The sequence below is a fragment of the Palaemon carinicauda genome, chromosome 22 (assembly GCF_036898095.1).
Source record: "Palaemon carinicauda isolate YSFRI2023 chromosome 22, ASM3689809v2, whole genome shotgun sequence".
NCBI classification, from domain to species: domain Eukaryota; kingdom Metazoa; phylum Arthropoda; class Malacostraca; order Decapoda; family Palaemonidae; genus Palaemon; species Palaemon carinicauda.
In genome coordinates, this window is record NC_090746.1 from 105,326,082 (window position 1) to 105,349,768 (window position 23,687).

The 23,687-nt window shown below is 44.9% G+C and overlaps 1 long non-coding RNA gene across 1 annotated transcript in view; it reads right to left on the reverse strand.

Moving 5' to 3' along the window:
• Positions 1–23,337, reverse strand: part of LOC137616673 (uncharacterized) — a 49,475-nt gene extending 26,138 nt beyond the window's left edge. Inside the window, exon 1 of the long non-coding RNA XR_011039472.1 lies at positions 23,237–23,337. This is a non-coding gene — a long non-coding RNA (uncharacterized lncRNA). The remainder of the gene's footprint in view (positions 1–23,236) is intronic.
• Positions 23,338–23,687: the final 350 nt, after the last annotated feature.

The following is a 23,687-nucleotide window of genomic DNA, read 5'->3' on the forward strand; positions in this document are numbered from 1 at the left end:
GAGATCTTTCTTTCCTCAGGTATAAAAGGAAGTCAGCTATTTGAGTTACAGAGGTACTGGTCGAGGATACTGATACTGACTTGCACCAGTTTCGGAAGACTTCCCACTTCGATTGGTAGACTCTAAGAGTGGATGTCCTCCTTGCTCTAGCAATCGCCCTGGTTGCCTCCTTCGAAAAGCCTCTAGCTCTCGAGAGTCTTTCGATAGTCTGAAGGCAGTCAGACGAAGAGCGTGGAGGCCTTGGTGTACCTTCTTTACGTGTGGCTGACGTAGAAGGTCCACCCTTAGAGGAAGACTTCTGGGAACGTCCACTAGCCATCGAAGTACCTCGGTGAACCATTCTCTCGCGGGCCAGAGGGGAGCAACTAACGTCAACCTTGTCCCTTCGTGAGAGGCGAACTTCTGCAGTACCTTGTTGACAATCTTGAACAGGGGGAATGCATATAGGTCTAGATGTGACCAATCTAGTAGAAAGGCATCTATATGAACTGCTGCTGGGTCCGGGATTGGTGAGCAATATATTGGGAGCCTCTTGGTCATCGAGGTTGCGAAGAGATCTATGGTAGGCTGGCCCCATGTGGCCCACAGTCTCTTGCACACATCCTTGTGTAGGGTCCATTCTGTTGGAATGATTTGTCCCTTCCGACTGAGGCAATCTGCCATGACATTCAAGTTGCCTTGGATGAACCTCGTTACTAGAGAAATGTTTAGATCTTTTGACCAGGTGAGGAGGTCCCTTGCGATCTCGTACAACGTCATAGAGTGGGTCCCTCCTTGCTTGGAGATGTACGCCAAAGCCGTGGTGTTGTCCGAGTTCACCTCCACCACTTTGCCTTGAAGGAGAGACTTGAAGCTTTTCAAGGCCAGATGAACTGCCAGTAGCTCCTTGCAGTTGATATGCATTGTTCTTTGACTCGAGTTCTAAGTTCCCGAGCATTCCCGACCGTCTAATGTCGCGCCCCAGCCCGTGTCCGATGCGTCCGAGAAGAGAACGTGGTTGGGAGTCTGAAAAGCCAGGGGCAGACCCTCTCTGAGGCTGATACTGTCCTTCCACCAAGTCAGGGAAGACTTCATCTTCTCGGAAATGGGGATCGAGACCGCTTCTAGCGTCTTGTCCTTTTTCCAGTAAACAGCTAGGTGATATTGAAGAGGACGGAGGTGTAGTCTTCCTAACGATACGAACTGTTCCAGGGATGATAGTGTCCCTATCAGACTCATCCACTGCCTGACTGAACATCGTTCCTTCTTCAGCATGTTCTGGATGCATAACTGGGCTTGACTTGTTCTGGGGGCCGACGGAAAAGCCAGAAAAGCTTGACTGTGAATCTCCATCCCTAAATACACAATAGTTTGGGATGGGACCAGTTGAGACTTTTCCATATTGACCAGGAGACCCAATTCCTTGGTCAGATCTAGAGTCCACTTTAGATCCTTCAGACAGCGACGACTGGAAGAAGCTCTAAGTAGCCAGTCGTCCAAATAGAGGGAGGCTCTGATGTCCGCTAAATGAAGGAATTTGGCTACATTCCTCATCAGCCTCGTAAACACAAGAGGAGCTGTGCTTAGGCCAAAGCACAGGGCTTGAAACTGGTAGACAACCTTTTCGTAAACGAATCTCAGAAAAGCTTGGGAGTCTGGGTGGATGGGACGTGAAAGTATGCGTCCCTTAGGTCTAAAGAGACCATCCAGTCTTCCTTTCTGACCGCTGCTAGAACGGACTTTGTGGTCTCCATGGCGAACGTCTGCTTTGTGACAAAGACATTCAGCGCACTGACGTCTAGCACCGGCCTCCACCCTCCTGTCTTCTTTACCACTAAGAAGAGACGGTTGTAGAAGCCCGGGTTTTGATGGTCCAGGACTTTGACTACCGCTCCCTTTTCTAGCAAGAGAGACACCTCCTGTTTCAATGCTCGTCTCTTGTCTTCCTCTCTGTACCTGGGAGAGAGATCGATGGGAGACGTTGCTAGAGGGGGTTTGCGTACAAACGGGATCTTGTACCCCTCTCTGAGCAACTTCACAGATTGTGCATCTGCGCCTCTCTTCTCCCAGGTCTGCCAGAAGTTCTTGAGTCTGGCTCCCACTGCTGTCTGAAGAAGGTGGCAGTCAGACTCTGCCTTTAAAGGACTTGGTTCTTTCTTCTTCCCACGTCTCCCTTCGGCACGAGCACCTCCTCTGCTGGAGGCTCTGCCACGAAAGGGCGGAATAAATCTGGACGCTGGAGTGTCCATCCTTGGTCTTGACAAGGTAGGCAAAGGGGTGGCTTTGCGGGCAGAGGACGCAACCAGGTCATGGGTGTCCTTCTGAATCAAAGAAGCAGCAATCTCCTTAATCAAGTCCTCTGGAAAAAGGCACTTAGAGAGAGGAGCAAACAGAAGTTCTGATCTTTGACACGGTGTCACTCCAGCTGACAGGAAGGAGCAAAGGTTCTCACGCTTCTTGAGGACCCCGGATACGAACGATGCAGCAAGCTCACTAGATCCGTCACGTATGGCCTTGTCCATGCAGGACATGATGAGCAAGGAAGATTCCTTCTCAGTCGGGGAGATCTTCCTGCTCAAAGCTTCCAGACACCAGTCCAAAAAGTTGAAGACCTCGAAGGCTCTAAATACTCCTTTCAACAGATGGTCTAGTTCCGAAGGTGACCAGCATATCTTAGAGCGTCTCATGGCTAGCCTGCGGGGAGAGTCTACAAGACTTGAGAAGTCGCCCTGGGCAGAGGCAGGAACTCCCAAGCCGAGAACTTCTCCCGTGGCATACCAGACGCTCGATCTGGAAGAGAGTTTAGCAGGGTGAAACGTAAAGGCTGTCTTCCCTAGACTCTTTTTGGACTGCATCCAATCTCCTAAAACTCGTAAAGCTCTCTTGGACGAGCGTGCGAGGACGAGTTTCGTAAAGGCAGGCGAGGATGACTGCGTACCTAAAGCAAACTCTGACGGAGGAGAGCGTGGAGCCACAGACACAAACTGGTCCGGATACATCTCTTTGAACAGAGCAAGAACTTTTCTAAAGTCCAAAGAGGGTTGCGTGGACTTGGGCTCGTCAAGGTCCGAATGTGGTTCATCAACGTGTGCCGCATCGTCATCATCAGAGAGTCCATCATCCGAGAATTGAGGAGGAAGCGGCAAAGGAGTAGGTATCGGCTGGTCAGCTGAGTCCGGTCGCACGGGTGCACGCGTGACTGAACCGGACGCAACGTCATGGAACTGTTGCCCAGTCTGTGAGCTGGCAACAACCATAGCAGCGCGGGGACGCACAGCGTCTACTCCAGACTGTCTAGTCTGATGTGGGCGAGCAGAGGCAACCACACTGGGTTGCGGAGGTTGACGCACCGCGTCAAAACCAAACAACTTTGACGGTTGTTGTACCTCGCGAACGTCAACGGAAGGTTCCGTGCGTCGCTGAACGTCAACATGCGGCTGGCAGGGTACACTGGAACGCATGGGTGGCGGGACTCTCTCAGCTGGAGTGCGCAAGAAGGTCGCCTCAGCGTCCACAGGACGCACAACCGTGGTTGGTTGTAGGCAAGAGGTTGGTGCAGCAGCAACCTTCTCCGTACGAAAGTCCTGCATCAGAGACGTTAATTGGTACTGCATGGTCTGCAGCAAAGACCACTTAGGGTCTGCAGGAGCAGGTGCGGCGACAGACGGTGTGACTGCCTGAGGCGGTACCGCTTTGCCTCTCTTAGGAGGTGAGCAGTCATCGGAAGACTGCAGCGAGTCCGAACTGACCCAGTGGCTACAACTGGGCCGTTGGACTTGCGCGGAAGGGACCGACTTGCGCTTAAGAGGTCGTGAGACCTTGGTCCATGGTTTCTTACGAGAAACCTCTTCCGCAGACGAGGAATAAATGGGCTCTCTCGTCTCTGTGTGGGTGGGGCGATCTTGGGTAGATACGCCCGAAACCACGGAGGGAACGTCTGTTCGCTGATTAAAGCCTCTCGAACCCTTTGGTCGTACGACATTGCTTCTCCCCTGGACTTGGGAGCTTGCAAGAGGTCCCGGACTAGGAGGACGACAGGCACGAACAGACGAACCCTCAAGCGCAACACTATCACTCACTTTATCACTTCCCACTGCACTCTTACACTTCAGCTCTTTGACGTCCGCCATGAGCTGGTTACGGTCACTAGCCAAGGACTCAACTCTCTCACCCAGAGCTTGGATGGCACGCATCATATCTGCCATCGAAGGTTCCTGAGTGCCAGAAGGGGGATTAGGAGCAACCACTACAGGGGAAGGAATAGGTTGTGGGGCATGAGGAGAGGAAAAATCAACGGAACGAGATGAACTTCTCCTGACTCTATCTCTCTCTAGCCTACGTGTATATTTCTCCGAAAGCCCAACGCATTCCTCACATCGATCTTCCAATTGACAGGTTTTATCCCGACAATTGGAACAAACGGTGTGAGGATCGATAGAGGCCTTCGGAAGACGCCTTGAACAGTCCCTAGCATTACACTTCCTGAATTTAGGGACTTGAGAAAGGTCAGCCATTTTGAATTGGTCAAAGGGGAATTCAAAAACTATCCAAAGTCATCAACAAATAATCCGATATCAAAAAAAGAATGCAAGGATTTATTGAAGAGAAAGCCTGCACAGCGAAAGCTCAAAACTAGAAACGTGTACTTCACCAAATAGTTGTGAAAACAAATCCAGTTAGCAACAGCGAATTAGTAGGTCTTGCCGGTAGCACGACAGAGAGAAAATTGAGTTCTTTGTTTACAATGAGTACTGAGTACCTGCACGCCAGATGGCGCTGTTGAAGTACACCCCCTACCTGCATAGCGATCGCTGGCGGATTTTTAACGTAGAGTTTTCTGTCGAGCAGCAGAGCTGCAGCTTATATAATCACCGGCTAAGTTAAATATTGAAAAACTCACATTTTGAATAATCACATAAAATTGAACATGACGTTCTTGCTATTATAATGATCTAAAATAACCTTTCAAAAGGCATGTTACTTATAAATTAGCATTAATAGATCCGCTATCATAAGTTTACAATTTCAATGAGCAATAGTAAAGATTCACCTACTTTGTATCATTTGTAATGAAATACCTGCAGATTCTATAATATATTTTTACTCACACTTTCTACAAACAGCCATTAACTTACAATTGGTTCTAAAAAATGGCTGGTGCATAAAATTTCCAAGACCTGTAGTGTAAAACTTTTGAAAGTTTTATTTGGTTAAAAAGGTCAGTTAGTAAATATGTTAAGAGATTAAAAGGACAAAAGCATAAGCAAAGTTATTTACCATTGATTTCTAAAGCAGCAAAAAGATTGAGATAATAGCTCTTCGGTAAGTATATGATACTATATTTTCTAGGCAAATACTTGAACTATTTATTTTCCTACGCGTTACCCTGTGGTTTATCTATTTATTTTCCTACGCGTTACCCTGTGGTTTATCTATTTAAAATGATATTTTCAATTTAAAATAAATTTTTTAATATACTTACCCAGTGAATATATAAATAGCTGACGTCTCCAACGGTCGACAGATTCCAAAAACTCGCGAGCGATCGCCATGAAGGGGTGTGCCCACCAGTGCCGACTATCGGCCAGATACCGCATATACTTCTCAACCAAACCAGTTCTTCTCAGTCCGTAGGGTCTCTATCGGGGAGGAAGGGAGGGCCTTTCATTATATATATTCACCGGGTAAGTATATTCAAAAATTTATTTTAAATTGAAAAATGTTATTTTTATTAATAAAATAAATTTTTGAATATATTTACCCGGTGATCATATAAGGTGCAACTCTGTTGCTCGACAGAAAAACCTACAGTCAAAATACGCCAGCGATCGCTATGCAGGTGGGGGTGTACATCAACAGCGCCATCTGTCGAGCAGGTACTTAGTACTCCAAGTAAACAAAGAACCAATTTTCTCCTCGGTCCACTGGGTCTCTATTGGGGAGGAAGGGAGGGTCCTTTAATATATGATCACCGGGTAAGTATATTCAAAAATTTATTTTATTAATAAAAATAACATTTTTCAATATTAAACTTAGCCGGTGATCATATAAGCTGATTCACACCCAGGGGGGTGGGTAGAGACCAGCATTACATGTTTACATTATTATGAGCTAAGTATTTTGTATTTCATTTTAGCAGTTATTCAAAATAACAAACATAAAATAAATAAGTACCTGGTAAGGAAGTCGACTTGAACAATTACTCTGCCTTTTTAAGTACGTCTTCCTTACGGAGCCTCGCGATCCTCTTAGGATGCTGAGCGACCCCTAGGATCTGAAGTATCAAGGGTTGCAACCCATACAACAGGACCTCATCAAAACCTCTAATCTAGGTGCTTCTCAAGAAATGACTTTGACCACCCGCCAAATCAAGTAGGATGCGAAAGGCTTCTTAGCCTTCCGGACAACCCAAAAACAATAATAAAACATTTCAAGAGAAAGATTAAAAAGGTTATGGAATTAGGGAATTGTAGTGGTGGAGCCCTCACCCACTACTGCACTCGTTGCTACGAATGGTCCCAGATTGTAGCAGTTCTCGTAAAGAGACTGGACATTCTTAAGATAAAAAGACGCGAACACTGATTTGTTTTTCCAATAGGTTGCGTCGATTATACTTTGCAGAGATCTATTTTGTTTAAAGGCCACGGAAGTTGCGACAGTTCTAACTTCGTGTGTCCTTACCTTCAGCAAAGCTTGGTCTTCCTCATTCAGATGGGAATGAGCTTCTTGTATTAACAGTCTGATAAAATAGGATAAAGCATTCTTTGACATAGGCAAAGATGGATTCTTAACTGAACACCATAAAGCTTCAGACGGCCTCGTAAAGGTTTTTAAATAGAACTTAAGAGCTCTTACAGGACATAAGACTCTTTCTAGTTCATTTCCAACCATACGATAAGTTTGGAATATCGAACGATATTGGTCAAGGCCGAGAAGGCAGCTCGTGTTTGGCTAGAAAACCAAGTTGTAGAACATGTAGCCGTTTCGGATGAGAATCCGATGTTCTTGCTGAAGGCATGAATCTCACTGACTCTTTTAGCTGTGGCTAAGCATATCAGGAAAAGAGTCTTTAAGGTGAGATCTTTCAGGGAGGCTGATTGTAGCGGTTCGAACCTGTCTGACATAAGGAATCTTAGTACCACGTCTAAATTCCAACCAGGTGTAACCAAACGACGCTCCTTCGTGGTCTCAAAAGACTTAAGGAGGTCCTGTAGATCTTTATTGTTGGAAAGATCTAAGCCTCTGTGACGGAAGACTGATGCCAACATGCTTCTGTAACCCTTGATAGTGGGAGCTGAAAGAGATCGTTTTTTCCTCAGATATAAGAGAAAGTCAGCTATTTGAGTTACAGAGGTACTGGTCGAGGATACGGATACTGACTTGCACCAGTTTCGGAAGATTTCCCACTTCGATTGGTAGACTCTAAGGGTGGATGTTCTCCTTGCTCTAGCAATCGCTCTGGCTGCCTCCTTCGAAAAGCCTCTAGCTCTCGAGAGTCTTTCGATAGTCTGAAGGCAGTCAGACGAAGAGCGTGGAGGCCTTGGTGTACCTTCTTTACGCGTGGCTGACGTAGAAGGTCCACCCTTAGGGGAAGTGTTCTGGAAACGTCTACTAGCCATCGAAGTACCTCGGTGAGCCATTCTCTCGCGGGCCAGAGGGAAGCAACTAGCGTCAACCTTGTCCCTTCGTGAGAGGCGAACTTCTGCAGTACCTTGTTGACAATCTTGAACGGAGGGAATGCATATAGATCTAGATGTGACCAATCTAGTAGAAAGGCATCTATATGAACTGCTGCTGGGTCCGGGATTGGTGAGCAAAATATTGGGAGCCTCTTGGTCATCGAGGTTGCGAAGAGATCTATGGTTGGCTGGCCCCAGGTGGCCCAAAGTCTCTTGCATACATCCTTGTGGAGGGTCCATTCTGTTGGAATTATTTGTCCCTTCCAACTGAGACAATCTGCCATGACATTCAAGATGCCTTGGATGAACCTCGTTACTAGTGATATGTCTAGACCTTTTGACCAGGTGAGGAGGTCCCTTGCGATCTCGTACAATGTCAGAGAGTAGGTCCCTCCTTGCTTGGAGATGTACGCCAAAGCCGTGGTGTTGTCCGAGTTCACCTCCACCACTTTGCCTTGAAGGAGAGACCTGAAGCTTTTCCAGGTCAGACGTACTGCCAGTAGCTCCTTGCAGTTGAAATGCATTGTCCTTTGACTCGAGTTCCATAATCCCGAGCATTCCCTACCGTCTAATGTCGCACCCCAGCCTACGTCCGATGCGTCCGAGAAGAGAACGTGGTTGGGAGTCTGAACAGTCAGGGGAAGACCCTCTCTAAGGTTGATATAGTCCTTTCACCAAGTCAGACAAGACTTTATCTTTCCGGAAACCGGGATCGAGACCGCTTCTAGCGTCTTGTCCTTTTTCCAGTGAAAAGCTAGATGGTATAGAAGAGGACGGAGGTGTGATCCACGGATGACAGTGTCCCTACCAGACTCATCCACAGCCTGACTGGGCAGCGTTCCTTCTTCAGCATCTTCTGGATGGATAGCAGGGCTGGGGGCTGATCGTCTTGTTCAGCAACGTCCTCATCAGAGGGTTCCTCATCCGAAACTGGTGAGGAAACGGCAACGGAGTGGGCAACGTCTGACTCGCTGAATCCGGTCGCACTGGTGGATGCGTGACGGAGCCGGACGCAATATCATGGCACTGCTGCACAGTCAGTGAACTGTCAACAACCATGGGTGCGCGAGGAAGTACAGCGTCAACCCGAAACTGTCTAGACTGTCTGGGTTGTGCAGTCAACACCCTACCGGGTTGCTGAGGTTGACGCACTGCGTCACAACAAGTCACCTCTGCTGGTTGTTGAACGTCCTGAACGTCAACAACCACCTCCGAGCGTCGCTTAACGTCAACGTGCGACTGGCAACCCACACTGGGTCGCATCGGTGGAGGAACCACCTCAACTGGCAGACGCGAGTAGGTTACCTCAGCGTCAACAGGGCGCACAACCGACCGGTTGGAAGGTTGTTGGCCAGAAGGAGGAACCACCTCAACTGGCAGACGCGAGTAGGTTACCTCAGCGTCAACAGGGCGCACAACCAACCGGTTGGAAGGTTGTTGGCCAGAAGGTTCTTCTCCGCATTTAAGTCCTCTATCAAGGACGCAAGCTTGGACTGCATGTCTTGCAGCAAAGCCCATTTAGGGTCTACGGGAGCAGGTGTGGCAACAGACGGGGTTAGCGACTGAGGCGGAACCATTTACCATCCCTGAAAGCCTTGTTATGTGTGACATAATAGTACAGCAAAACTTCAAAGGCTCGACAAAAGTTGAGAAGTTGACCTGTAAACAACTTGGAGCGTCTCCTGGCTAGGCGCCAGGGCGAGTCTACCAGAATTGAGAAGTCTATCTGGGCAGAGGCATGAACTCCCATGCCGAGAACTTCTCTCGTGTCCTATCAGACTCTCGCTCTATAAGCCAGTTTAAAAGAAGGGAAATCAAAGGCTGTATCCCTAAAACTCCTCCTGGTGCAAAAACCAGTCGCCTAGCCAACGTAACGCTCTCTAGGAGAGCGAGAGAGCACTAGCTTAAAAACAACGACTTCGAAGTAGCTAGGCCTAGTGTAAGTTCTGACGTTTAGGCGAACGAGGAGCAGCAGTTACAAGATCCGGACGAAGATCCTTAAAAAATCATCATGATTTAATTAAAGTCCATAGGAGGCTAAGCAGCTTAAGGCTCCTCTCCAAATGACAGAGTCCTCAAGGGAATATCAGTAGGAGGGAGAACAGCACTTTCTCATCTACAGGAACCTTGTCCGATAAAAGCTAGGTTATCTCAGTGAGTCTCTCACTGGTGCATTAGTAGCAGACCAGAAGGCAACGTCATGTAACTGCTTGACAGTCTGTGAACTGTCAACAACTGAACTGTCAACCACAACAGGTGCGTGAGGACATACAGCACTGGTGCATTAGTAGCAGACCAGAAGGCAACGTCATGTAACTGCTTGACAGTCTGTGAACTGTCAACAACTGAACTGTCAACCACAACAGGTGCGTGAGGACATACAGTGTTCACTCGAGACTGCTTTGACTGTCTATACTGAGCAGTCAAAACAACTCTAGAATGCGGAGGTTGACGCACCGCGTCAAAACAAAACAACTTAGACTGTTGTTGTACCTCGCGAACGTCAACGGAAGGTTCCGTGCGTTACTGAACGTCAACATGCGGCTGGCAGGGTACACTGGAACGCATGGGTGGCGGGACTCTCTCAGCTGGAGTGCGGCAGAAGGTCGCCTCAGCGTCCACAGGACGCACAACCGTGTTGGTTGTAGGCTAGAGGTTGGTGCAGTGTCAACCTTCTCCGCACGAAAGTCCCGCATCAATGACGTTAACTGAGACTGCATGGTCTGCAGCAAAGACCACTTAGGGTCTACAGGAGCAGGTGCGGCAACAGACGGTGTGACTGCCTGATGCGGTACTGCTTTGCCTCTCTTAGGAGGTGAGCAGTCGTCGGAAGACTGCAGCGAGTCCGAACTGACCCAGTGGCTACAACTGGGCCGTTGGACTTGCGCGGAAGGGACCGACTTGCGCTTAATAAGCTGCGAGACCTTGGTCCATGGTTTCTTACGAGAAACCTCTTCCGCAGACGAGAAATAAATGGGCTCTCTCGTCTTTGTGTGGGTGGGGCGATCTTGGGTAGATACGCCCGAAACCACGGAGGGAAACGTCTGTTCGTTGATCAAGGCCTGAGGAACCCATAAGTCGTTCGACATTACTTCTCCCCTGGGCTTGGGAGCTTGCAAGAGGTCCCGGACTAGGTGAACGACAGGCACGAACAGACGAACCCTCGGACGCAACACTGTAACACTTTGCGCATATCACTTTATCACTTCGATTTTCTGTTTTGCACTTATTTCATTGAAATCGAAACTTTTACTGATTTCTACCTGAAACACGCAATTCTACCCTTCATTAAAAGGTAGTAATTGCGAAATCAGTCGTATAATGCAGCTCATTAATACTAGCAAAAAACAGAAAACATATATAAAGATAAAAAATTCAGTGGCTGGGAAAGAGACTAAACACTAGTTCAAATAAACTACGTTTACAATCTCTCACCGCACATAGCCTGGGGACAAGAATAAAACCCTAGAAACGTTTTACCTTCTTCCCCGTACAGCGACTAGGGAGGAGAGTAACACGAGAACAACGTTACCCGCTTGAACGGAACGTTTTCTCTCCTCTCTCTCCCTCCGTCTCTATCTCTCTCTCTCTTTCTCTCTTGATTTCGCACCTAAGAGAAGAGCCCAATTATATATCGTCAAAAAAACATGTTATTTGACTAAAGGAAAAAACTGAAAGGTTTTCCAAATAAAAAGTTCCTTTAATTTAGAATTTAAAACATTTAAGCTAAGAAAGAATGAACGAAACGTCAGAATCGATTTACTCTTACTGCAAAGTGAAACCGTGATACACTCTCTCTCTATCGTAACGATAGAGCGCATGTTGAACGTCCTGAACGTCAACAACTGCGTAGTCTAAAAAACTAAACGTTAGTTCATCTTTGAAAACAGTACGAAGACTATCAAAGAAATTCTTTCATAAAACATTAAATTTAAAAAGTTTTAAATTCTTTAAAGGCTAAATACGATATAACGGGCTCAACGTTGATTAACTTCGGTTCCAAGTTAGGACCGCCTACTATCAGGAAAGGTCGCATATAAACAAAACATAAAAATTTATTTTTATATGTTTATAATAAATGGAAAGTTAATCGAAGAGGCCTAATAAAGGCGGAGAGATATAAAATATATAGATCTATAACGTGTTAAGCAAAATTACTAAAAACCTAAACACACTTCCGTCTAAGGGAAGGGTCGGCCATTTAAAAGTGAAAGAGAGTCCATACTCTCTTTGTCACCATAATTAAATCTATCCAAAACGAGTTCAAGTTTTGAGATGAAGATAAAACACCTGCATAGCGAAAGCTCAAAACTAGAATAGTGTACTTCACCAAATAGTTGTGAAAACAAATCCAGTTAGTAACAGCGTATTAGTAGGTCTTGCCGGTAGCCCGACAGAGAGAAAATTGGTTCTTTGTTCACTTGGAGTACTAAGTACCTGCTCGACAGATGGCGCTGTTGATGTACACCCCCACCTGCATAGCGATCGCTGGCGTATTTTGACCGTAGGTTTTTCTGTCGAGCAACAGAGTTGCAGCTTATATGATCACCGGCTAAGTTTAATATTGAAAATATAATTTTTAAATATTAAACTTAGCCGGTGAATATATAAATAGCTGATTCACACCCATGGTGGTGGGTAGAGACCAGTATTAAAACAATAAAGGCGTATATGCTCAAGAGTTTTTGACAAATATTCAAAAAACAAACTTAAGTATAGGTACCTGGTAAGGAAGCTGACTCTGATGATTACTCTGCCTCATTAGTCCGCTATCCTCACGAAGCCCAGCGATCCTCTTAGGATGCTGAGAGACTCCCAGGAGCTGCTATATCCAGGGTGAACACCCCTATAACAGGACCTCATCAATACCCTTAATCTGGGCGCTCTCAAGAAACAATATTTTGACCACCCGCCAAATCAAAAAGATTGCGAAAGACTGCTTAGTCTCCCCTACAACTCAAAACAAGATTAAAAATTTCAAGAGTAGATTAAAAGGATATTGGGATTAAGGGAATGTAGTGGTAGAACCTTCACCCACTACTGCACTCGCTGCTACGAATGGTCCCAATGTGTAGCAGTCCTCATAAAGAGTCTGGACATCTTTCAAGTAATATGAAGCGAACACCGACTTGCTTCTCCAAAAGGTAGCGTCCATAATACTTTTAAGGGATCTATTTTGCTTAAACGCTACCGAAGTTGCTATCACTCTAACTTCATGAGCCTTGACTTTAAGTAAATTACGATCCTTCTCACTTAAATGAGTGTGTGCCTCCCGAATCAAAAGTCTAATAAAATAAGACAACGCATTCTTAGACATGGGCAAAGAGGGCTTTTTAACGGAGCACCATAAAGCCTCTGAACAACCTCGTAGCGGTTTAGTTCTGGATACATAAAATTTAAGAGCTCTAACGGGGCACAGCACTCTTTCAACTTCATTCCCCACAATCTCAGAAAGACTGGGGATTTCAAATGATTTAGGCCAAGGACGAGACGGAAGTTCATTCTTGGCCAAAAAACCAAGTTGAAGAGAACATACTGCTTTATTAGCGGAGAAGCCGATGTTCTTGCTAAAAGCATGTATCTCACTAACCCTTTTCGCCGAAGCCAAGCTCACCAAAAAAGTGTCTTGAGGGTAAGATCCTTCAGGGAGGCTGAATTGAACAGTTCAAACCTGTCTGACATAAGGAATTGTAGGACCATGTCGAAATATGACGCTCCTTGGAAGTCTCGAAAGACTTAAGCAGGTCTTGAAGATCTTTGTTATTAGAAAGATCCAAACCTCTATGCCTGAAAACAGAAGCTAACATGCTTCTGTAGCCTTTAATGGTGGATGCAGAGAGGGAGCGACCGTTTCTCAGATAAAGCAGAAAATCTGCAATCTGCGCTACAGAGGCACTGGAAGAGGAAATAGAGGACTTACACCAGTCTCTAAATACCTCCCATTTCGACTGATAGATCCTGATGGTAGAGGATCTTCTAGCCCTCGCGATCGCTCTAGCTGCCTCCTTCGAAAACCCTCGAGCTCTAGAGAGTCTTTCGATAGTCTAAAGCAGAGGTGGGCAAACTACGGCCCGAGGGCCGCACCAATGGAATTCATGCGGCCCTCCAAATATTGGATATTAAATGTCCAAAAGGATTTGATAACCAGTATTTTAAAATTGGAATGTAAGTAATCGGAAATTTGTTCTCGCTCACTCTATTTCTTTCCCTGCCCTTTTGTTACGGACAAAAGGGCTTTTCTCTTGCCTGACCTCTTCTTTATCTCTTTCTCTCTGCTTTTTTATCTCTATCTCTCTATCTTGCATTTTTTCTCTATTTTATTTGCATCCTTTCTCACTCATTATTTTTTTTCAACCAGACGGAAATAGATTTTTTCATGATTTTAATTTTCTTATTCTATTTTATTTATTCATTTTTTAATCTATAATTGGCCATCGTTGAATAAAGATGCAGTTCGGCATCTGGGATGGGCGTATGCGTGAGTGAAGCGTGTATCGGACACGTTTGCTACCAGTGGCCAGTGGGATTAAATTTCGATAGTGTACAAAACGTTTTGGTCACCTTGTAACTTTGTTACCGCGCCAACGAGTTTATTGCCTTATATTCAATCATTTCAGTGTCCTGGCAGATTCCAGAGAAAGAAGACGTTGGACATTTTATTTCAGCACAGCTTTTACTATCTTTCAAACTTTACCCAAAATGAATGATTCGAAGCCTTCTAAAAAACGAAAAATTGAAGACGAATGCAGAGTATTTAACAAAGAGTGGACTGAAAGGTATTTCTTTACTGACGTCGGAGTTGAAGCTGTATGTTTGATTTGTCATGATACAGTTGCTGTTTTCAAGGAATACAATTTGAAACGGCACTTTCAAACCAAGCACACCAACTTTGGAAGCAATTTATCAAAGCAAGAACTGCAAAAGAAGGCAACTGATCTGATGAAAAGTTTGAAGAAACAACAAAATGTGTTTGAAAAAACTTCATCTTTACAAAGGAATGCAACAAAGGCAAGTTTTGTATTGGCAAATAAAATTGCAAAACAAAATAAGTCGTTTGCAGAAGCAGAATTTATTAAAGATTGCATGGTTGATGCTGTCAGTGTTGTGTGTCCTGAAGTCATATCTAAAGTGGAAGCCATATCTCTGTCACGAAGAACTATTGTTCGTCGCATAGATGCAATTGCAATGAATATTCAAGATCAGGTGTTAACAGCCAGTGTTAGTTTTCAGTGGTTTTCTATTGCTTTAGATGAGAGTAATGACATTCAGGATACTGCCCAGGTACTCATTTATATCAGAGGAATTGACGAAAACTTCGAAATTACAGAGGAATTGTTATCTATGGAGTCTCTCAAAGACACTGTTACTGGAAAATATTTATACAATAGTGTCATTAACAGTCTAATCAGGTCTAGATTAAGCCTGGATAAATTGGCAAGTATTACAACTGATGGTGCTCCTTCACTCATAGGTAAACACTGTGGCCTTGTGACCTTGATGAATGATAAAATCAAAGAAGATTTTCCATCGCACAGTGTGTTGTCTTTTCACTGCATCATACATCAAGAAAGCCTCTGTAGATCATCTTTTAAACTCAAACACGTTATGGATCCAGTGGTGCGTGCAGTGAACTTAATAAGAGCACGGGGACTGAATCACAGGCAATTCCGAAGCTTCTTGGAAGACATCGAGGCTGATTTTACTGATGTGCTGTACCACACAAATATCCGATGGTTAAGTATGGGGAAAGTATTGAAGAGGATGTGGGACGTTCAAGAAGAGGTTGTCTTGTTTTTTAATATGAAAGACATTTCTTGTGACTTTTCAAGGGAAATGGAGTGTGACGAATGGGTTTGTGATTTTGCATTTGCTGTGGACATTATGCAAAAGCTGAATGAGTTAAACACAAAACTACAAGGCAAAGGTTTATTTGCACATGAATTGTATGTGGAAGTGAAAGCATTACAATTGAAACTTCAACTTTTTTCCAAGCAGCTTAAAGAGCAAAACTTTGTTCATTTTCCTCTGTTGAAAACACGAACTGTTACACAAGCACTATCAGACAAATACAGTTACCAGTTGACGGCTCTAAGAGATGAATTTATCAGAAGATTTGCCGATTTCAAGGCAATTGAAGGGCAGTTTGATTTGTGACGTTGAAACAGCTGCTGAAGAACTGCAGGTAGAACTGATTGATTTGCAAGCCGACAACTCTTTAAAGAGGCTCTTTGAAAATAAACCACTGGTCGAGTTTTATGCATCTCTGCACTCAGAAAAGTTTATAAATCTGAAAAATTTTGCAAGAAAGATGTTTGTGATATTTGCATCAACTTACATATGTGAGCAGACTTTTTCTATATTGAAAGTTAACAAGTCAAAGAACAGGTCACTTCTCACAGACTCGAATCTTCAGTCAGTGTTAAGAATCAGTACAAGCCACTTGACACCTAATTTCAACAAACTGGTAAATGATTGCAGTCAATTGCATCATTCTCACCGAGTCATTTTGATACTTCTGTTGCTCAGTTGCTGAGCTACTTTGCTTGTCTAATAAATGTTTATGTTTCATGTGAAGTTACTGCTTTAAAATATCAATACAAATATTTCTTGTCTTTAAATTGAGTTACTTTGTTTTCAAGCAAATATGCTTCATGTGAAGTTTTTCCCTAAATATATAAAATATGTCTTTTTGGATTTAATTTATATGTTTACCTTGAACTTCTACTCCAAATTATTGATTAATAAAAATATATTTTTCTATTTCTTAAACAGAGTTAGGCCTACTTTGCTTTTTTTTTTTTTTTTTTAAATTGTTTTTCTAAATAAATGCGTTTCATGGGAATCCTCTAGTCTACAGTACTTTAAAATGCTAATAAATTAAAAATTATTGCATTTTCAGTTTGAAAACAATATATTTTGGACATTGTAGATATCAATTATACTGGAAAATATACTATGCGGCCCAGTGAAATTTTATTTTTTTTAATGTGGCCCTTACACTGAAAAGTTTGCCCACCCCTGGTCTAAAGGCAGTAGACGAAGCGCGGGGAGGCTTTGATGAAATCTTTACGTGAGGCTGTCGCAAGAGATCCATCTGCAATGGCAGACTTCTTGCAACGTCTACCAGCCATAGAAGTACCTCTGTGAACCACTCTCTCGCGGGCCAGAGGGGAGCAATCAACGTCAACCTGGTCCCTTCGTGAGAGGCGAACTTCTGCAGCACCTTGTTTAGGATCTTGAAAGGTGGAAAGGCATAAACGTCCAGGTGAGACCAGTCCAGAAGAAAAGCGTCTATGTGGGCCGCCTCTGGATCTGGGACCGGAGAGCAATAAGTCGGGAGCCTTTTTGTCAACGAGGTCGCAAAGAGATCGATGGTGGGTTGACCCCAAGTCATCCAAAGTCTCTCGCACACATCCTTGTGGAGCGTCCACTCCGTAGGAATCACCTGACCTCTTCGACTGAGACAGTCCGCCAAGACATTCAACTCCCCTTGGACGAACCTCGTCAAAAGAGAGATGTTTCGATCTTTTGACCAAATGAGAAGGTCCCTTGCGATGACGAAAAGAGAGTGGGAGTGAGTGCCTCCTTGCTTCGAGATGTAAGCCAAGGCCGTGGTATTGTCTGCATTCACCTCCACCACCTTGTTTCGAATCAGACTCTCGAAACTCCTTAGCGCTAAATGGACTGCTAACAGCTCTTTGCAGTTTATGTGAAGACTCCTCTGGTCTGCGGACCAAAGACCAGAGCATTCCAGATTGTCCAGAGTCGCCCCCCAACCCAAATCCGATGCGTCTGAAAACAACACATGGTTTGGGTTCTTGACTGCCAGAGAAAGACCTTCCCAAAGTCTTATATTGCTGTCCCACCAAGCTAGACAAGTCTTGACTGGATCGGAGATTGGGATCGAGACCGTCTCTAAAGTCTTCTCCTTGTTCCAATGGATGTCTAGGTCGAACTGGAGAGGGCGCAGGTTGAGTCTCCCTAGAGAGATAAACTGTTCCAGAGACGAAAGAGTACACAGGAGGCTCATCCAATCTCTCACAGAGCAACGGTTTTTCTCTTGCACGAGACGGACTTTGAGCAAAGCCTGCTCAATCCTGTTGGCAGACGGAAAAGCCTGAAAAACTAAACTCTGTATCTCCGTCCCCAAATAGAGAATGGTCTGGGATGGAGTCAGTTGCGACTTCTCCATGTTCACCAAGAGGCCTAACTCTTTCGCAAGATCCAAAGTCCACTGTAGGTCCTGCAGACAGCGATGACGGGACGACGCTCTGAGTAACCAGTCGTCCAAATACAGGGAGGCTCTGATCCCCGATAAATGTAGGAACTTCGCTACATTCCGCATGAGCCTCATAAAAACAAGAGGAGCAGGGCTGAGGCCGAAGCACAGTGTTCGGAATTGATACACCACCTTCCTGTACATAAACCTCAGATAATGTTGAGAGTTTGGATGTATCGGAATGTGGAAGTACGCATCCTGCAAGTCGAGAGAGACCATCCAGTCGCCCTCTCTGACTGCTGCCAAAACGGATTTGGTGGTCTCCATCGTAAACTTTGTTTTTACAACAAACACGTTGAGAGCACTTACATCCAGCACTGGCCTCCAACCTCCTGTGTTCTTCGGAACCAGGAAGAGACGGTTGTAAAAACCTGGGGATTGAAGGTCCGAGACTTTCACCACCGCCCCCTTTTCTAACAACAGACACACCTGAAGATGTAACGCCTGTCTCTTTGTCTCCTCTCGATACCTGGGAGAGAGGTCTATCGGAACTTACACCAGAGGAGGTCTTCGTACAAAAGGAATTTTGTAACCCTCCTTCAGCAACAAAACAGACTCCCGGTCTGCACCCCTCTTCTCCCAGGCCTGCCAGAAGTTGGTCAATCTGGCACCTACTGCTGTCTGAGGACGTGGGCAGTCAGACTCTGCCACGTGAGGATTTAGATCCTCTCTTCTTGCCTCGCTTGCTATCGGCACGAGAGCCTCCCCTACTGGGAGCTCTGCCATGAAAAGGCGGGATAAACCTTGCCGCTGGCGTGTCAAACTTAGGTCTGCTGACATGAGAAGACGAAGGTAAAGCCTTACGAGCAGACGTGGCCATTAAATCATGAGTGTCCTTCTGGACAAGAGACGCCGCGATATCTCTATTAAGCTGTTGAGGGAACAAAGCAGAAGACAAGGGTGCAAAGAGAAGTTCTGACCTCTGACAAGGAGTGACCCCTGCAGAAAGAAAAGAACACAGTCTCTCTCTCTTCTTAAGAACCCCTGCTGTGAACGTAGCAGCTAGTTCATTAGAGCCATCCCTTATTGCCTTGTCCATGCAAGACATTATCTGAATAGAGACATCCCTGTCCGCTGACGAGACTTTCCTACTCAAGGCTCCCAGGGACCAATCCAAAAAATTGAAAACCTCGAAGGCACGGAAAATTCCTTTAAGGAGATAATCCAGATCTGTAGAGGACCAGCAAACCTTCGAGCGTCTCATGGGCAGACGACGAGGAGAGTCTACAAGGCTTGAGAAGTCTCCCTGGGCAGAGGCAGGCACCCCCAAGCCGAGAACTTCTCCCGTGTCATACCAGACGCTCGCACGAGAAGCCAATTTGAAAGGGGGAAAGGCAAAAGAGGACTTCCCTAAATTCCTCCTGGACATCAACCAGTCTCCCAACAAACGCAAAGCTCTCTTAGAAGAGCGAGGGAGCACCAACTTCGTGAACGACGGAGTCGAGGAAGTCAGGCCCAGAGTGAATTCAGATGGAGGAGAACGAGGAGCAGCAGAAACAAAATGATCGGGAAACAGATTCTTAAAGATCAGCATTATCTTTTTAAAGTCAAGGGATCGCTGAGCAACCCTAGGCTCCTCTCCATCCGAAAGAGTCCCCAAAGGAACATCAGCAGGAAGGGGATCAACAACTTCCTCATCCAAAGGAACATCATCCGACAAAGGCAAAGTCCCGCGACACGGAGAAGCATGCCGAGGAGGCAACGATTGACAGGCTATATCAATATGCGAAGGAGCCGCAGCAAAAGCAGAGGTAACGACGTCACGTCGAGACTGCAAAGACAAAGTCTTGAGGCTGAACAACAACAACAGACTGTGGCGACTGACGTTCGACATCACGTCGGGACTGCACAGACTGCAGGTCTTGAGGTTGAAAAACAACACCCGACCGCGGCGACTGTCGTTCGACGTCACGTCGGGACAACGGAGTCAGCCGAAGATCGTCACGTCGGGACAACGGAGTCAGCCGAAGATCGTCATGTCGGGACTGCGGTGACTGCTGCTGAACGTCACGCTGTGACTGCGGAAAATGACGTTCAACGTCACGTGACTGACGAGGAACACGATCAGAGTCACGTTTAACAGCACCGATAACATTAGCGCTAACGTCAAAATGACGAGACAAATCTCGCTTAGGCGGTTGAAGACCTGAGTCACGCTTGCCGGACTGGCGAACCGCAAGCAGAGGATCTTTACGAACCTGGTCATGCTCATAAACTTCCATCAAGGACTAAAGTTTCAACTGCATGTCTTGTAAGACACTCCACTTGGGGTCAACGGGAGTCGAAACGGGCCGTGACGTCGGCAACGTCTGTGCATGCAAGTCATCGCACCGAACGAGACCCTCGGACTCAGCGTCACGTTTATGCTTAACAGGCGAACAGCCATCCGATGACTGAATACGGTCAGAGCTGTCCCAATGACTACAGCCAGGACGCTGGACCTGTCCTGAAGGGACTGACATGCGTTTTAAGGGTCTTGAAACCTTACGTCAAGGTTTCTTATGAGGCAAATCATCGGAAGACGAGGAGAAATTAGTTTCTCCCGTCTTATGGTAAGGACGTGCTGGAGGAGCAACGTCTGATACCTTTGAGGGAACGTCTGTACGTTGGTTTACACCTCTCACTCCCTTAAGTCCTACGACATTCCTTCTCCCTGGTGCAGGGGAGCTTGAAAGAGGTCTCGGACTAGGTAAGCGACAAGCACGAACAGACGAACCCTCCGTCGCAACACAAAACACATTAGTCGCACTTTCCACTTTTCCACTTTGACTTTCCACTTTACCACTTTGACCTTTTAAAAGCTTAACGTCGGACATAAGCTGGTTCCTGTCCGATGCCAAGGTTTCGACCTTCTCACCCAACACTTGAATAGCCAATAACATTTCACGCATTGAAGGTTCATGAGTGCCAATAGGGGGTTCTGAAACTACCACTACAGGAGAAGGATTAGGTTCAGGGGCATGGGAAGAGGAAAAATCTATAGATCTATTAGAGCTTCTTCTCACCCTATCTCTTTCGAGTTTCCGAGTATATTTCTCATACTCCAACCACTCGAATTCCGATAAAACCACACATTCCTCACACCGATCTCCTAATTGACAGGATTTACCCCGGCAATTAGCACAAACAGTATGAGGATCGATAGAAGCTTTCGGAAGACGTTTGTTACAGTCTTTCGCACATTTACGATAGACAGGAGAAGGGTCAGCCATTATGAAAATCCAAAGGAAAGCCAAGTTCATCAACAAAAATCAAAAAAGGGTTTCAAGAGTTTTATTGAAGCAAAAAACCAACACAGCGAAAGCAATAAAACCAAAACCAAGTACTTCACCAATCGGTAGAAACTTGAGGTCAAGTGCGAGCGGAACCACTGTTGTCTGGACCACCGACAGAGAAGAACTGGTTTGGTTGAGAAGTATATGCGGTATCTGGCCGATAGTCGGCGCTGGTGGGCACACCCGACAACCTTCATGGCGATCGCTCGCGAGTTTTTGGAATCTGTCGACCGTCGGAGACGTCAGCTATTTATATATTCACCGGCTAAGTTTAATATTTAAAAACCATGTATATTGGGGCAAACCACCCATTCAAGTTTTTCCATCCCCCTCCCATGTGATAACTGCCTTTCCCTACCCTACCACTTATCTCAATTACAGGAATGTGTAGCCTACTACCCTTAACCTAACCAAGGATGCAGGATCATAACCTAACCTAGAGCGCAGGACCATTACCTAGCCTATTCAGACTAGGATGCCCAGCCCACCTAATGTGACTTCCAGAGCTGTAGATGGAATCAATTTAGGATAATAGCCTACTGCTTGCCAATACATAGGAGCTTGATGTTTTTCTTTTATCGCGAGTGAAGAGAGCGCATGCCAAAGCAAGAACCATTAGATTTTATTAAAAAATATACCTGGATTAATTATCTAAGGAATAATAATCAACCAATGATGTTAGCACGCAGCATTACCCCTTGCCAGTACATAGAAGCTTGATGTTTTTCTTTTTTCCCCCGAGCGAGGCGAATGCACGGTAGAGCAAAGACCATTGTATTTAAGATATAACATTTTGAACAGAAAAAATGTTTTCTTGTAGTAAATAATGTGATTTCACCGAATTTGACTTCATTTCAATTATAATAAAACCAGATTTAGTGATTCTGTAGTAGGGAAGCAAGTAGTTGAACGGGTTGTTCTATTTGTTTGCCATTGAAGTGAAGGTCAAATTTGGTTAAATCATGTTATTTACTGGGTTTTATTATAGTTACGGACGGAGAGAGCTTTCCTACTAAAAAAACCCGTTTTCTTCAAAAATAAAACTTATTTTCAAGGTAAGTAAATACTTAGTGAAATATATATACATATATATATATCTACCTACATCCGTCAAAAAAAAGGGCAATCCCCAGTGGGAACCAAAGGTTTGGGGAGGGGAAAACACACTTAGGAAAACGGTACTGTATACATAGGTAAAACAAACCTTTTCTTCTCTATACATTAATTTCTTGGACATATAATAAAACCATGGAAAACTGCACAAATGACTGGAAGGTTTGTGACCTGGGAAGGGGGTCCGGGAGCTTGCCCCCCGCCTAGGGGTTGTAACCTGGGAAGGGGTTCTGGGAGCTTGGCCCGGGCTAGGGGTTTTGACCTAGGAACTACTAGGTTAGGTAGGTTTGCTAGGTTCTGTACCCTTTCACAAATCTCAAAATTGTTAAATAATCATGTTTGGCCTATTTTCAGCCATTTAGGCCCTAAACGATCCATATATTTTTCCAACTGGTTATCTTCTACTTAATTTGCATTTCTGACCAGTATTACTCCTGTAAATCACTCGTTTATAATATTTCCCCACCCAAAAAGCCCAGGTTTCCCACAGGGGTCCAACATAATTGTCTATATAAGGGGGCCCACAAACTCATGAAAGGGCTGTTTGCCCCAATAATCATGGTTAGAAATATATAGAACACAAGATAGCGAGGAGGAAAAATATATGGTTCATATATTTGGCTAGAAATGAGACTCGTATATTTACTGAAGAATCCTCTAAATTCTGAAAGATCTAGTCTATTGAAACTAACATTTGTCATAAACTAGACTTAGACGTGGGTAACAAATATGATCTACACCTTCCAGGTTATGCCATGGTAAAATGTCTTGGGGCCCCATGAATGCAGACTCAAAATATGGTGGGCTATCCAACATTGCAAACTACAAACTTATCTATCAATTTCTATTTGAAAAAATTTCTAAAGATATTCTAATATACCTGACCTAGTATATAAATAACAGGTACCAACCTTTGGTCAAATTTTGAGTGTTTAATTTCGGAAAATGTCGTAACGTAACCACAGTTAATCCTGTTCTTGTTTTCCAAAGTATCAGCTGGTAGTCAGTGTTGCCAGATGGCTTATTATTAAAAAAAAATCCCCCAAAAGAACCCCCAAAAAAATCCCCGTTTCCTTAACTATATTTTATTTGGATCCTTAAGGCTTTCCTAATATAGAAATTACTCACCGTACTTCAAAAGTGTAAGGAAACTAATTGCAACAATCTGAAGGTTTACTCATATTTGTTTATCATTTGCAGAAATTTGTACAGAATATCCCCATCAGACACACAAAATTCCCAGATCTAGGGATAAACTCCCAATTCTAGGGATAAATCTCCAAATCCGGCAACACTGCTGGTAGTGTAATGACACATCCGACTGCGGAACAATACATTTGGTAGCAATGTTGGAATGTGAAA